At 30.8% G+C, this 14,359-nt stretch overlaps 3 pseudogenes across 1 annotated transcript in view; all 3 read left to right on the top strand.

The window, feature by feature from the left end:
* Window positions 1–400: 400 nt before the first annotated feature.
* On the top strand, window positions 401–6,619 carry LOC149498574 (benzyl alcohol O-benzoyltransferase-like; annotated as a pseudogene).
* Window positions 6,620–7,858: 1,239 nt separating this feature from the next.
* On the top strand, window positions 7,859–9,584 carry LOC149498575 (benzyl alcohol O-benzoyltransferase-like; annotated as a pseudogene).
* Window positions 9,585–12,373: 2,789 nt separating this feature from the next.
* The window catches only part of LOC149498576 (benzyl alcohol O-benzoyltransferase-like), a 6,085-nt pseudogene continuing 4,099 nt past the window's right edge, over window positions 12,374–14,359 (top strand). The window contains exons 1-2 of the transcript XR_016319572.1: window positions 12,374–13,069; window positions 13,771–13,818. The product of XR_016319572.1 is annotated as a benzyl alcohol O-benzoyltransferase-like (transcript). The remainder of the gene's footprint in view (window positions 13,070–13,770; window positions 13,819–14,359) is intronic.

A 14,359-nucleotide genomic window follows, 5' to 3' on the forward strand; every position in this document is an offset into this window, starting at 1 on the left:
ATTTGAAAAACTTTTGTGTAATAGCTTAGGTGAAAAACTATGGTGTAATAGGTTATCAAGCGACTTTCTCCTTGTGTGAGATTCTAATGTCTTGATTTGAGTTTCTGTTCTCTGCAAAAACAGAAAGGGTTGAGGTTGACTAGAACTTTTGAAAAATCTAGTGAGATAAAGGTTAGATCTAGGTGTTGATCTATTTTCTTGTATTGTTGGTTTGTCTCTTACCCTTGAAAAGAGATAACATAGTGGAAGATCTCAAGATACGTCTTGGGGAGTGGATGTAGGCGAGTTAGTACCGAACCACTATAAATCTCTGTATTTATCTTCTTTTACTTTCTGAAATTCTGCTTGGTTATATTCTATTTACACAACTGTTAATCTATTTAGAAATGCAAAGTTATTAATGGGTTTCTGATTCTAATCGTGAATAAGCTTTATCTCTGTGGAACACTAGAACTCTGGATTTCTGTATTGTGATTATACCAAGTTCTAATCTGTCCTTCTATATTCAGTGTAATTCACAATATGAATTATAATCAGTTTTCTAATCTTACTTAAAGCTTTGTGAAGCTGTTCTAATTGCAATAGCTGTTCTTCACAAAGTCTTTCTAAAATTGCTTAAACTTTGTGAAGCTGTTCTTCACAGAGTCTTTCTAAACTTTCTTAAGCTTTGTGAGGTAGTTCTAAATGCAATAACTATCATTCACAGAGTTATTCTAAAATTGCTTAAACTTTGTGAAGCAGTTTTAATTGCAATAATTGTCTTCACAGAGCCTTTCTAGCACTCAAAACTGAAATTGTTTCCAGACCTCTTAATAGGTAAATTTTAATTAAAACCTAATTGAGCCTTACTCCTAAATGAAATAATACAAAGAAATTTTGTTTGTTTGGCAGGTCACACGCTTTAAATGTGGCGGTTTCACATTTGCTATCCGTGTCAATCATACCATGAGTGATGCCGCTGGTGTAGCTCAGTTCTTGTCAGCCATAGCCGAGATGGCGCGTGAAAGACAATCCCTTCTATTTTCCCAGTATGGGAAAGACATGTACTTGATGCAAGAAACCCACCCCAGGTGACCTGCATCCACCGTGAATATGATCACATAGAAAATGGCCAAGGAATTCCATTTCCACTTGATGACATACACTACAAAAAAAACGCGCAATTGCGACCGATTTTTGCGACCGACTTGATTCGGTCGCCATTTTGCAACCAATTTGCGACTTATAAGTAATCGGTCGCAAATTTTGGCGCTGAAAATTCCCGCGAGAATGGTTAATGATTTGCGACCTATGTACTACGGATTTGCGACCAATTTTGCGACCGATGTGCAACTAAGTGTTCTTCTGTCGCAAACTTACACGCGTAAAAAATGGGGCAAAGTTCTGAGACCGATTGGAAACTACATTGCGACCGATTTTTTGCGACCGATATATTTAGTCGCAAATCGGTCGCAAATTTTGAGCAAAGTCAAATGACGTCGGCTCATTAAAAATTGCGACCGATAGTTATAAAATTTGCGACCGATGAGTCGGTCGCAAAAATTAGGGCTTTAAGCGCCGGGGCCCTTTCTTTTTTCTTTCTTCTTCTTTCTCTCTTCTCCTTCTCTTCTCCTCTCCTCCGTCCGCAGCGCCGCTCCGGCCCCTCCTGACACCAGCCCGCGTGACGCCGCCACCCCACTCGCTTTGCACTCAGGTGAGCCTGTTTCGAAACAATCTGAGGTTAGTTTTATTTTGCGATTAATTTTTCCAATTTTTTTTTTTTTGATTTTATTTGTTTTTATTATATTAAGTTATGGTTGATTTTGTATATAGAGTTGCGATTAGAATTTTTTTAGGGTACTGTTGTTATTATTATTATTATTATTATTATTATTATTATTACTATTGTTCTTATTATTATTATAATTATTAGTATTATTGTTGTTGTTATTATTACTAATATTTTATCGTTGTTGTTATTCTGTCAAGCTTCACTTCCATCTCAAATGAGTATCCTTCTTAACCTTCAAAATCATGAACTATGAAGAATTCTTTTTAGAGAAGAAGTGAGTTGTACAGTTTATTACATTTCGAATCAGCGTTGTTGAGGTAAGCGTTATCTTTCTTTTTTTTTTTTTTTTTTTTTTCAGTTTCAAAAATTTATCTTTTGTACTCGATAGATAAGCATTATCTTGTCTTTATTGTTTTGTTTGAGTGAAAATGCAACTATGATGGGTTTTTGGTTTTGATGTAGTCATTCTTTACAAGATCTAATAAATTTATGTATTTTCTTACTATTTTTTATATATGGCGTTGTATTTGTTCTTTACTGGACAAAATAACAATTGCTTCTTCCTTTATTTTTCTTCCTGATATGAAGTGCAATTGACTTACATGGGCTTCAGTTAATAACTCTTTGTTTTCACTTTTTCTTATTTTCTTATTTTTCTTATTTTTCTTTGTTTGGCATTACATCTTATCTTTGTTTTTGATGGAGGATTAATTTAAAGATTAAATAAATATTTGCACTTGGTTTTAGATGCAGGAATAAACTTCAACTTTGAAAAAGCAGACCTTGTTCAGGTATTTTTTTTGGATATTTCTTTTTTTTTTTTTTTTTTTTTTTTTTTTTTTAGTTTTAAAAAAAATTACACAAGTTTCAATTCTAATTTTTCGACTTGTTTATTTGTTTGTGTTTGTTGTTTACATTGCCCACTTATGATTAGGGCACTGAACTTTTTGTCTCTTTTCTGTTGTATTGATTCGTAAATATAGACATAACTATTTGACAATAGAAATACGAAAAATTAATAGTAATAATCATATATTTTTTTATTACTATATAATTATAAATGGACACATGGTTGTGTAGTTTAAAAATGTGAAATTAATTAGGACTTATAATGAAAAATGCAAAATTAACATTTAGTAGTTTTTCTTATTTCAACATTTATTTACTAAAAAAATTGTTGAATGTATAAAAAAATAAACTCATTTTATCCATCAAAATTTTTCAAATCTAATAAGTGATCTAATTTTTAATAACTTATAAAATACCTTTCACAAATTCATCAAAGTTTAAAATTGAACCGAAATAAATTATTAAAAATTTAATCAAACTTTGATAGCTACTTTAGTAGACCATTTCAAAGTCTGCAACCACTTCGGAAAAGTTTCAAAGTTTCAAAGCAAGTGTCATTTCAAAAACTAATTGATCCAATTTTTGATTAACCATAAAAATGGCAGATAATGGAATGATCAATTGTGTTTTATGTCAGGCTTTTAGGATAGTTAACTAAATGGATGTCACTTGGCAACTTTATAATGATTTTTATCTTTAAAAGCCATAAATTTATTTATAAATATAATGATTTTTATTTGAAATTATCGGTACATAAATTCTTTCAAAGGCAGTTAATTATTGTTAATTTAAACAAAAATAAATTTTGAAAAAAAAATTTAAAAAGCTAAAAAATGTTATTATTATTGGCATCTATAACATTGGACATGATTAGGGTTTTGAGTTTCTTTCTTCTTGATATGTATAGCATAGTGGGGATGGGCAATCCTTTAATAATAACAGAAGATTGGAAAATTATACTGAACATCATTTAGGCCCAAATCTATACAAAGCAAAAATCATGATGGGCCAATGATCCAAACATATTTTTGACAAATCGCAAATCAAATTACAATTAGCAGTTAATTAACCATAAAAACTAACTCTGTGAAAGTACTGAATAAAAATAATAACAAGTACGAAAACTAATTGATCCAATTTTTTTTTTTTTGAAGAATAATTGGAATTTATATAAATAATTTTTTGTGTGTTTAGGTTATTACATGTTCTTAATTATTGGCAACTCTTTTTGAGAAGTTTTGGCTGTGTTTTTCTTTATTTATATTATTGTCGTTATTTTTCTTAAATATGTTTTGACTTAAATGAATGATGAGTTTGGATTGGAGGCCTAGTAGTGGCCATATTGCCTTTGGAGAATGTTGGTATGATATAGAAGTGTTTATTGATTTGTTTTGTATTTGAGATTTGATTGTGTTGTGCCGAAATACTGCCGAATTTTTTTCCCAAAAATTCAATATGTAGAATAGTACACTTACCAAAAATTCAGGCATCACAGTTTTACACTGGCTCAGCAGCTCACGCTTTTACAGCCAGCGCAGCACCACAGCCGGAGCACACTGACTCGCACTATGATGATGATATACGGGCTCAGCTTGCTGATCAGCAGAGACAGATGGCAGAGCTTAGAGCGCATGTGATGCGGCTGTCCGGTGAGCACCGTGCTGGTACTTCTTCCTCTGATCCTGCGCCTGCTACAGACCGACATGTTTCGACGTCTCAGCAGCAGCCACTATCGGCTCCTGATCCCGATGCTGCAGACGATACCTTGGTCACCCCTCCTGACGCTACATCACATTCAGCAGGTACTCCTCCCGGCGATCCGACATCGGATCCTGCAGATGAGCAGCAGCATATATAGATTTGATTTTGTACGTTTTTAGTTTTTCATTTGTATTTTCATTTTTTAATTTGTTCAGAACAATAAAAAATTACATTTTTATACTGTTCTTGAATTGCGTGTGATATATTTATGCATTTATGTCAATTTTCACAGGTGCAGAAAAATTTTGGTTTCAAAATAATATTTAATTTTTTTTTTTTTTTGGCAATTTTGCGACCGATTTGATACCAAAAATATAAATTTTGAATTTACCATTTGCGGCCGATTCCGAAAAATTGCGACCGATTTTCTGCGACCACATTTGCGACTGAATTTCCAATTAAACCACGACAAAAAATTGCGACCGATTATTCAATTTTGCGACCGATTTTATCTGTCGCCAATTTGCGACCGATTGTCTCATCGGTCGCAAAATTGTTTTGCGACAAGTATTTTTGCGACCGACATAAGTCGGTCGGAGATCGGTCGCTACATTAAATTAGCGACCGATTAGCGACCGATTGTTTGCCAAATCGGTCGCAAAATGACGTTTTTTTTGTAGTGATAGTTCATAGATCCATTTTTATTAGCCTTCTGCGTTATCTACTCTTCGTAGTAGATATATTCCTCCCCATCTTCCTCGTTGCACTGATGTTGAAATATTAACTGCATGTTTATGGAAATGTCGCACTATTGCGCTTCAGCCAGACGCCGGACAAGAAATGAGAGTGATGTTAGTTAAACAATGCGCGCAAGTTTAATCCTCCTCTATTACCAGAAGGGTATTACGTACGGTAACGGATTTATCCTGTCAACGGCAGTCGCGACTGCCGAAGAAATTTCCAAGAATCCAATAGGTATGGACTAGAATTGATAAGAAAGGCTAAAATGGAATTCGATAGAGAGTATATAAAATCGTGGCAGATCTACTGGTGATTAAGGGTAGGCCTCATATTGCTGTAGAAGGTACCTACCTTGTGTCGGATTTGAGATATGCAGGGTTAAAGAAGTGGATTTGGATGGGCAGTGCAATCTATGGCGGGCCTGCAAAGCCATCCCTATATTAGCAAGCTTTTGAACGTAAGAAAGGTGAAAATGGAATCCTAATTCCAATTGTCTGCCAGCCCAGCAATGGAACGATTTGCGAGGAGTTGAAGAATTGTTGGATGATAATAGATCATCCCTTACTATGTCTGCTCTCTAGGTTAATTGGTATTTGTTTTTTTTTTTTTTTTTTTCCTTTTTTGTAGTACCAAGGAAAGTAAATTTGAAACCAGAATATATTGTTACGTCATACATGCCACTTATCATTACAGTATGTCTTGGTGTGTTAAGTGGTATCATTGTTACTTATGATGAACTTTGAATATCTTGCTTTGAAGTGTGGGTGCATGCAATAATAAAATTGGTTTCGTGATATAATATTATCTTTGGTAGGACGCAATATTGTAATGTAATAAAAATTTAATGAATCAACATTTAATTACTATGTAATGTAATGGCTATTTTATTTTTATGTTTATGTAATTAGGTTAAATGTATAAATTCACCTTTTAATTTTGTTATTTAATATTGTGGTACTTTTAATTTTGAGGGAAACTATTATGCATCGAAATCGTGAATTTTAATAACTTTATGCACTTTCCACACTAATAAAATAATTTTTATGGTTTTAATTTTATATACAAAAATATTAATTGATGTGTGGTTAACACAACTTTGATCAATAGCTTTATATTTTTTTAATTATTTAATAAATATTTAATCGATTTAATTTACAAGTTAAAGTATATAAGATGTAATTTTATAAATTAAAATATTAAACAAATCAAAATAAAAATTGAGAACGATAAAAATTAAAATAACAAAATTCAGAAATAAATTCACGTATTTTTTTGGAATTCCAAATAAAGATAGAATGATATTTTTGAACATGTTAACGTACCATACAAGATATATATATATACACACACTTATCCATTTTATTAATTATTTTACCAAGGTGGGGCAAGAGTTGTTAGCTTTTGTCTACCATTTAAAAATAAAAAAAAAAAGGAGGAAATGGGATTATTCTGTCAATTGTGTTGTCTGCGCAAGCAATGGAGAGATTTGTAAAGGAGCTTAAGGGTATTTTTGAGAAACTATCCATTGGTCTCGGTACCACTAAATCTGCCTTGTAGAAGTGAAAGGAAGGTGAAGGTGTTGCCATTTAAAACTAAAATATTCTAAAATTATGTTGGATGATTTATACAATAATAAAATAAATTTATAGTTGTAATGCAGAAATTTATGAATTACGTGTAATATCTTTGATAACAAAATATCAAGTTATATGTAAACAATAAATCTTAATATTTAATTAATAATAATTAAGATTTATATTAAAAAAATATAAATTTGACCAATGAATATTAGAATAAGTAATTTGTAACTTTTCTCCATTAAGTAAACTCGAGGATTCAATTTGTCATGGTTGAAGTAAATTGCACCGTGAATATTTTACGTCTTAGTAGGCCAATCCGGTGCAAGACCTGTCTTACAAGTATTTGACTTACCTAAATTAAGAGACATGGTAACGTATTTAACTCTAAATTAAGAAGAGTAAATAGTTAATGATATTTTATAAAATTTGTGGAGGTTATTGAATCTAATTTCTTTGAAAAAAGAAGGGGCAGCGTGGCTTCACCACGACCGTGCCCATTGAGAAGATGCAGTTCTCTTAAGAATTTTCATAAATTCGATCTTTAATAGTTAATAAAATTATTGAAAAGATTAAAAACTTTGGATTTTACTTCGGAAATTAAAGAAATTAATTTTTATCTGATTATATATACACACATAAATTATGCAATATATCATTAAGGTCTACCTAAAATATTTTCTTCAAAAAGAAAGAAAGAAAAACATTGTGACTTACTATTAAATTCAAACTTTGTGGTTTTCTTAATTCAAATAAGTGAATCTTAAATTAAATTATAATTTATACTAATCAATAAAAAATTCAATGAACTCATGTTTACGGTTTAAGTAATAATTATATCATTTGTATACCAAGAAATAATTTAATGGTATATCAATAGATCCAAATTGAAATCTTTTGCCTTAATATTAAAAAAAAATAAAAAAAATTATATATTTTTAATTGAAAAATTATATACACTCCTCATTATATTTACCTAAATAAGATCAGAAGTATGTGGACAAATCAATGAAAATAGAAATCATTTTTAAAATCATTCATACTTATTTTTTTTATCAGAAATATTCCCTTTCAATAAAAAAAAAAAATCATATCATAAAAACGGTCGTTATCTTGTGAATTTTTTGCGTGGAAAATTGTCATAGACTATCTTCTTCTATAATAAATGCATATCGCCATGTCAAGATCACCTATCTGCAGAGCTGTGTCTTTCCTACTTGATTACTAACTTGGTGTTCGTTTTCTGCCTAGTTAATGGCACCACCTGCGCCCATTTTCAAGGTTCAGAGGTGTGAACCGGAACTAATCACACCTTCAAAGCCTACCCCCTCACGAGTTCAAGCCATTATCGGACATTGATGATCAAGAAGGTCTTCGATTCCATATCCCAGTCATACAATTATCGTCATGACCCCTCAGTGGAAGGGAAGACCTGTTCAGGTTATTAGAAATGCTATTGCTAAAGCTCTTGTTTTTACTATCCATTCGCTGGCAGGATTAGAGAAGGGCCTAACCGTAAGCTTCATTATGGATTGCAATGGTGAAGGTGTTTTAATTTATTGAAGCTGATGCCAATGTCAGTCTTGATCAGTCCGGCGATGCTCTTCAACCTCCATGTCCTTTCTTGGATGAGCTCCTTTTGATGTGCCTGGCTCTAGTCGGATACTAAATTGCCCTGTCATACTGAGTTCAGGTAAGTTCTTAAACAAGTTCGGTCACTAGCACTCAAACTGAAATTGTTTCCAGAACTCTTAGTCGGTAAATTTTAATTAAAACCTAATTGAGCCTTGTTCCTAAATGAAATAATACAAAGAATTTTTGTTTGTTTTAGCAGGTCACACGCTTTAAATGTGGCGGTTTCACATTTGCTATCCGTCTCAATCATACCATGAGTGATGCTTTTGGTCTAGCTCAGTTCTTGTCAGCCATAGCCGAGATGGCGCGTGGAAGACAATCCCCTTCTATTTTCCCAGTATGGGAAAGACATGTACTTGATGCAAGAAACCCACCCCACGTGACCTGCATCCACCGAGAATATGATCACATAGAAAATGACCAAGGAATTCCATTTTCACTGGATGACATAGTTCATAGAGCCATTTTTATTAGCCCTTCTGTGATATCTACTCTTCGCAGTAGATATATTCCTCCTCATCTTCCTCGTTGCACTGATGTTGAAATATTAACTGCATGTTTATGGAAATGTCGCACTATTGCGCTTCAGCCAGACGCCGGACAAGAAATGCGATTGATGTTAATTAACAATGCGCGCAAGCTTAATCCTCCTCTATTACCAGAAGGGTATTACGGTAACGGATTTATCCTGTCAACGGCGGTTGCGACTGCCGAAGAAATTCTAAGAATCCAATAGGTTATGGACTGGAATTGATAAGAAAGGCTAAATGGAATTCGATAGAGAGTGTATAAAATCGGTGGCAGATCTACTGGTGATTAAAGGTAGGCCTCATTTTGCTGTAGACGGTACCTACATGGTGTCGGATGTGAGATATGCAGGGTTTAAAGAAGTGGATTTTGGATGGGGCAATGCAATCTATGGCGGGCCTGCAAAAGCCATCCCTATATATGCAAGCTTTTACGTACCGTTTGAACGTAAGAAAGGTGAAAATGGAATTGTAATTCCAATTTGTTTGCCAGCCCAAGCAATGGAAAGATTTGTGAAGGAGCTGAAGAATTTGTTGGACGATAATAGATCCTCCCTTATTATGTCTGCTCTCTAGGTTAACTGGAATTGCTTTTTTTTTTTATTTTTCCTTTTTTTTTCTTTAGCATTGGAGAAAGGGAATTTGAAACGGCATATATTATTAGGTCATACATGCACTGGCGTATGTCTTGGCGTGTTAAGTGGTATTATTGTTACTTATGATGCACTTTGAATATCTTGCTTTGAAGTGTTCGAGCATGCAATAATAAAATTTGTTTCGTGATATTAGGTCATCTTTGGTAGGACACAATATTATAATGTAATAAAATATAATGAATCAACATTTAATTACTACGTAACGTAATGACTATTTTATTTTTATGTTTATTCTAATTAGGTTAAATGCATAAATTTACCTTTTAATTTTGTTATTTTGGTAGTTTCAATTTTGATGAAAACCTATTATGCTTCTAAAATCATGAATTTTAATAACTTTATGCACTTTTCCAAACTAATAAATAATTTTTATGGTTTTAGTTTTATATACAAATATTAATTTGACGTGTGGTTAACACAACTTTTGATCAATAGCTTTATACTTTTTTTAATCATTTAATAGATATTCCATTGATTTAATTATTCCACGATAGAATTGTAAAGGCCCAATGCATAAATTTTACCCTGTAGTTTAACGATTATCCTTGTGATCCCCTGAACTATTGTGGGGAACCCATCACGATCCTGTATTTTCACATTTCAATAATAATTATGCCTCTCGCTTAAAATAAAATGAGAAAGTATAAGATCATGATTGAACCTCTACAAAGATATTTTATTTTGGTGAGGGGCATAATTATTATTGAAATGTAAAAGTATAGAATCATGATTATAAAATAATATAATCAATGCAAATTATAGATAGTATTTGGGTAACCATTTGGTCTCGTTTGATATAATTAATTATATTCTTATTATATGTTTATTATAGTCTTATCATGTTTAAAAAATAAATAGTACATAAAATGATATATTATTTAAAATAATAAACTTTAGTCGCATTTTTTAATAATATAATTGCACATGAAGTATTATATTTAAATATACTAACTAAAAAATTTATATTTATAGAGAAAAATTAATAGCCAATCAAAATTAAATTACCCTTATTTTTCAACCAATAGAATCAATCTATAAATTTAACATGGACATATATACTACCAAAAGAATTTATATTTAAAGTTCAGAATAATATTTATATTAATTTAACTTTATTAATTGTTGGTACTGAAACCCCCGGTTTGTTAAAATGATTCAAGGTTAGGTTAGGTATTACCTAAAGAATATTAATTATGAAAATAAATAAATATGCCAAAAAAAAAGTAAAAGCAACAAGAATATTATCATAATTGGTCGACATTGCCGCACCTCTTTTAATTTGGCTATCTCTTTATTTTTATTTTTGTTTTTGTTTCCCTCTGGAGACTATAAAGGACACGAGTTAAAACTACTAATTTTATTGTAATTGCAGTATAAATTGGAGTTTACGCGACTGTAATAATCATTTTAATTGCTTTCTCTTTATTCTTAGCTCATATTATTGGTTAATTATTATTATTCGTATAATTATCAAATCAATATATTAAATTATCATTATTTTTTCAATGATCCATAAATTTAGTAGGATGTATATACTAATTCAAGAATTTATATTTAAATGGAAAATTAATACCCAATCAAAATAAAATTACCTTTATTTTTTCAACCAATAGAATTAAAATCTTTTAAGATATTTTTGTTAATCCATAAATTTAGTAAGGGCATTTTAAAAATTCAATATTCCTCCATTCGTACATTTATATATATTCATGTTTTTTGTTATGTTTTTTTTTATCAGCAAATAAAATATTTTATTAATTTTTTAACATATCCAGGAAATACTTAACATTCAAAAGTAACTGTACTCAAGCCATTAGGCTTACCGAAAAAAAACCCCACCTATTCTATGAATATTAAGTGAAAAACCCTCGAAAAACCTCAAAATACATGAGTATAAAAAGAAAACTCAAAAAATCTCTAACTACTTATTGTGTACAGTGTTTTTTTTTTTTTTTTACATGTGTTGCATGTTGTTATTATTTGGTATTAGTCATTGTTTATACTCATTAATTTATTCGTATATATTATTAAGTATGATTATAATTTTTCTCCTATATTCTCTAGATATTTATATAATATTAAGACATGATTTTATGTATAACAAACTTAAATTAAAATTTATCGCTATTTAAGTAATATTCATATATAAACCAATAATATTTTTCTTGAACTAATTTTAATATGATAGGGCAACATTAAAAGCCAGGTATATTTAATAGAATAATTATAGACGATAAAATAAAAAATTATTATTAATTATAAGATTAGATGTGCCAAAATTAAAAATTATTATTATTTATAAAATATTAATTATTAATTTTAAAAAGCTAATAAAATTATCGAGAAGATTAAAAACTTTGGAATTTATATGAAGAAATTAATTTTTATCCGATCATATATACACACATAAGCCATATATAGCATTAAGGTCTAGATCAAATATTTTCTTCAAAAAGAACGAAAACATTGTGACTTACTATTAAATTCAAACTTGGTGGAATTCTTAATTCAAATACGTGTGGATCTTATATTAAATTATAATTTATACTAATAAATGAAAAAAATTCAATGAACTCATATTTACGGTTCAAGTGACAATTATATCTTTAATTATATCTTTGCATTTGAAAATATAATTTAGTGATAATTATATATACTATCTATCAATATATTCAAATTGAAATCTTTCTCCTTAAGAAAAAAAAAAAAAGAAAACAATTATATTTTTTTAGTTAAAAAATTATATACATACCGGATTACACTTACCTAAATAAGATCATAAGTATGTTCAAATAACCTAAAAATTCAATTTCATAGATTTTTTTGTTTAAAAGTTTAGTGTTTAATTGCAACCAATGAGATTATACAATGAGATTTAAAAAGGAATATTTAATTATTGCTAAATTGGACTTATAAACGAGTTTGAAATCTTCAAACCGGATAAAAACTTATAAATCAGTTGAAAACCGGACCAAACCGTTGAGTTGGATCGAACTAATTCGAATCGAACCGGAATGGTATGAAAAACCTGGAAGCCTCTCTTTTCTTTTTTGTATTTCCTTGTTCTTCTCCTCTTCTCTTCTTCGTTCCAGCGCCGCTCAACCTTTTTCTCTCTCCTCTTTTCCGGTCACCACAGACAGGTCCAACGGACTCCCTTCGCGCCACCAGTCTCTCTCCTTGTCTCCCTCTGTTTCTGTTCTCGGTGGACGCAGCAGAGGCAAGCTGCGATTTCGGCTTTCGATCGCCGCTCCTCCCGATCTCAGCCACCGACCGCCTTTGCTCAGGTCGCATCTTCCCCCCGCTCGCGACTCCGACTTCTGCTGCAGCACAGGCGAGCTGCGGTTCGTCCCTTTTGGATCGACAGTGACATAAACGCGGCACTAAGCTCCTGTCGAGCCTGTTCCGGCCGATTAGAGGGCCGATCTCGCCCAACAGACACCAAATATGGATTCATTATTGAAATCCGAACCAGGTAGATGCCAAGAGTGCTCAATTCCGAGCAGCCACAGTTTCCCGACCACCGTCGACGGTGTCGCCGGTGACCGGCCGGCCGGTGACCCCAGGAGGCAGAAGCGAGAATTATACTGAAATCCGGATTCTGATTTTTAATCGGTATATTTTAATTTGTTAAATTCAATATAAATTTCAAGTTTTGAAATTGTTGTTATTAACTAAATTAGTTTTAATTAAAATAATTAAGGTTAAGAATAAGATAAGATTTTATCAAATTAGAGCAAATTAAATATTTAAGTGTTATACGAATTATTTGGAGGACTTGAAAATGATTTAAGTAAAATGAATGGAAAATGATTTAAGTAAAATGAAATTTATTATTGAATGGGTAACAATTATTTTAAGATGGTGATGGAATATGTTATTTAGAGGATATAATATTTTGAGTTAAGATTAATTGAGTAAGGATTATTTATATTTGGTTATATAAAATATTTATTATTTGGCGACTAGTTAAGGAAGTAAACCATACCGAGATGAAAATATATAAGAATATATTGGGATTAGATCGAAGGTTATATTAATTTATAAGTTATGAGTTAAACATAAAATTATTATTTGTGATTATTAAATTATTGATTGATCGATATATGAACTATGTGAGTAATAGTCGATAAGTGTATTAAATAGTTAATACTTGAATAAATAGAAAGTTCTGTTTGAAGGAAAATATTATCAGAAATATCGATAAGATTTAGATAAATTAAAGCAGTCTAAACAGATATATGATAGGTTAATTATTATTTAAGGAAAATCATCCGTTTAATGCAATCTTTTCTTTATATTTGAATTTTATCTAGATTATCCGTGTTTGTCAACGGCTCTTGCTAGTCAAAATTCAAATGGAGGTTTGATTCTTCTTTTATCACTGTGAGTAATAATAAATGATACATGCCATCATTTTCGTACATGCATTGACCATTTCACATCTTATAAATATATAAATACAAATGATACTCAGCCTTCACTATTTTAATATTAAATTATAGAAATAACATTATTTACATTATGATCTACCATGTAAATTATAGTAATATAAGCATATGAGAATTAAATATTTATACATATTCCATAATTATATTCCCATGTGCTTATTAATTTCCTATGCAATTTACTACATTATGCGAGTTGATTGGATTACTTGTGATGTGATAATGTTATGCCTTGTATTCAGGTAGAATTGGGATGAAGTGGGTCACCATGAGATTGTGAATTTAGAATTTATATTAGGGGTGTAGATACTAATTAAAGAATTTATATTTAAATGGAAAACTAATAACCGGTCAAATTTAGAATACATTTATTTTTTCAACCAATAGAATTAAAATATTTTAAGATATTTTTGTCGATCCATAAATTTAGTAAGGAAATTTTAAAAACTCAATATTT

The sequence above is a fragment of the Jatropha curcas genome, chromosome 2 (assembly GCF_041381405.1).
Source record: "Jatropha curcas cultivar XTBG-Jc1 chromosome 2, XTBG_Jcur_1.0, whole genome shotgun sequence".
In the NCBI taxonomy this organism is placed as follows: Eukaryota; Viridiplantae; Streptophyta; class Magnoliopsida; order Malpighiales; family Euphorbiaceae; genus Jatropha; species Jatropha curcas.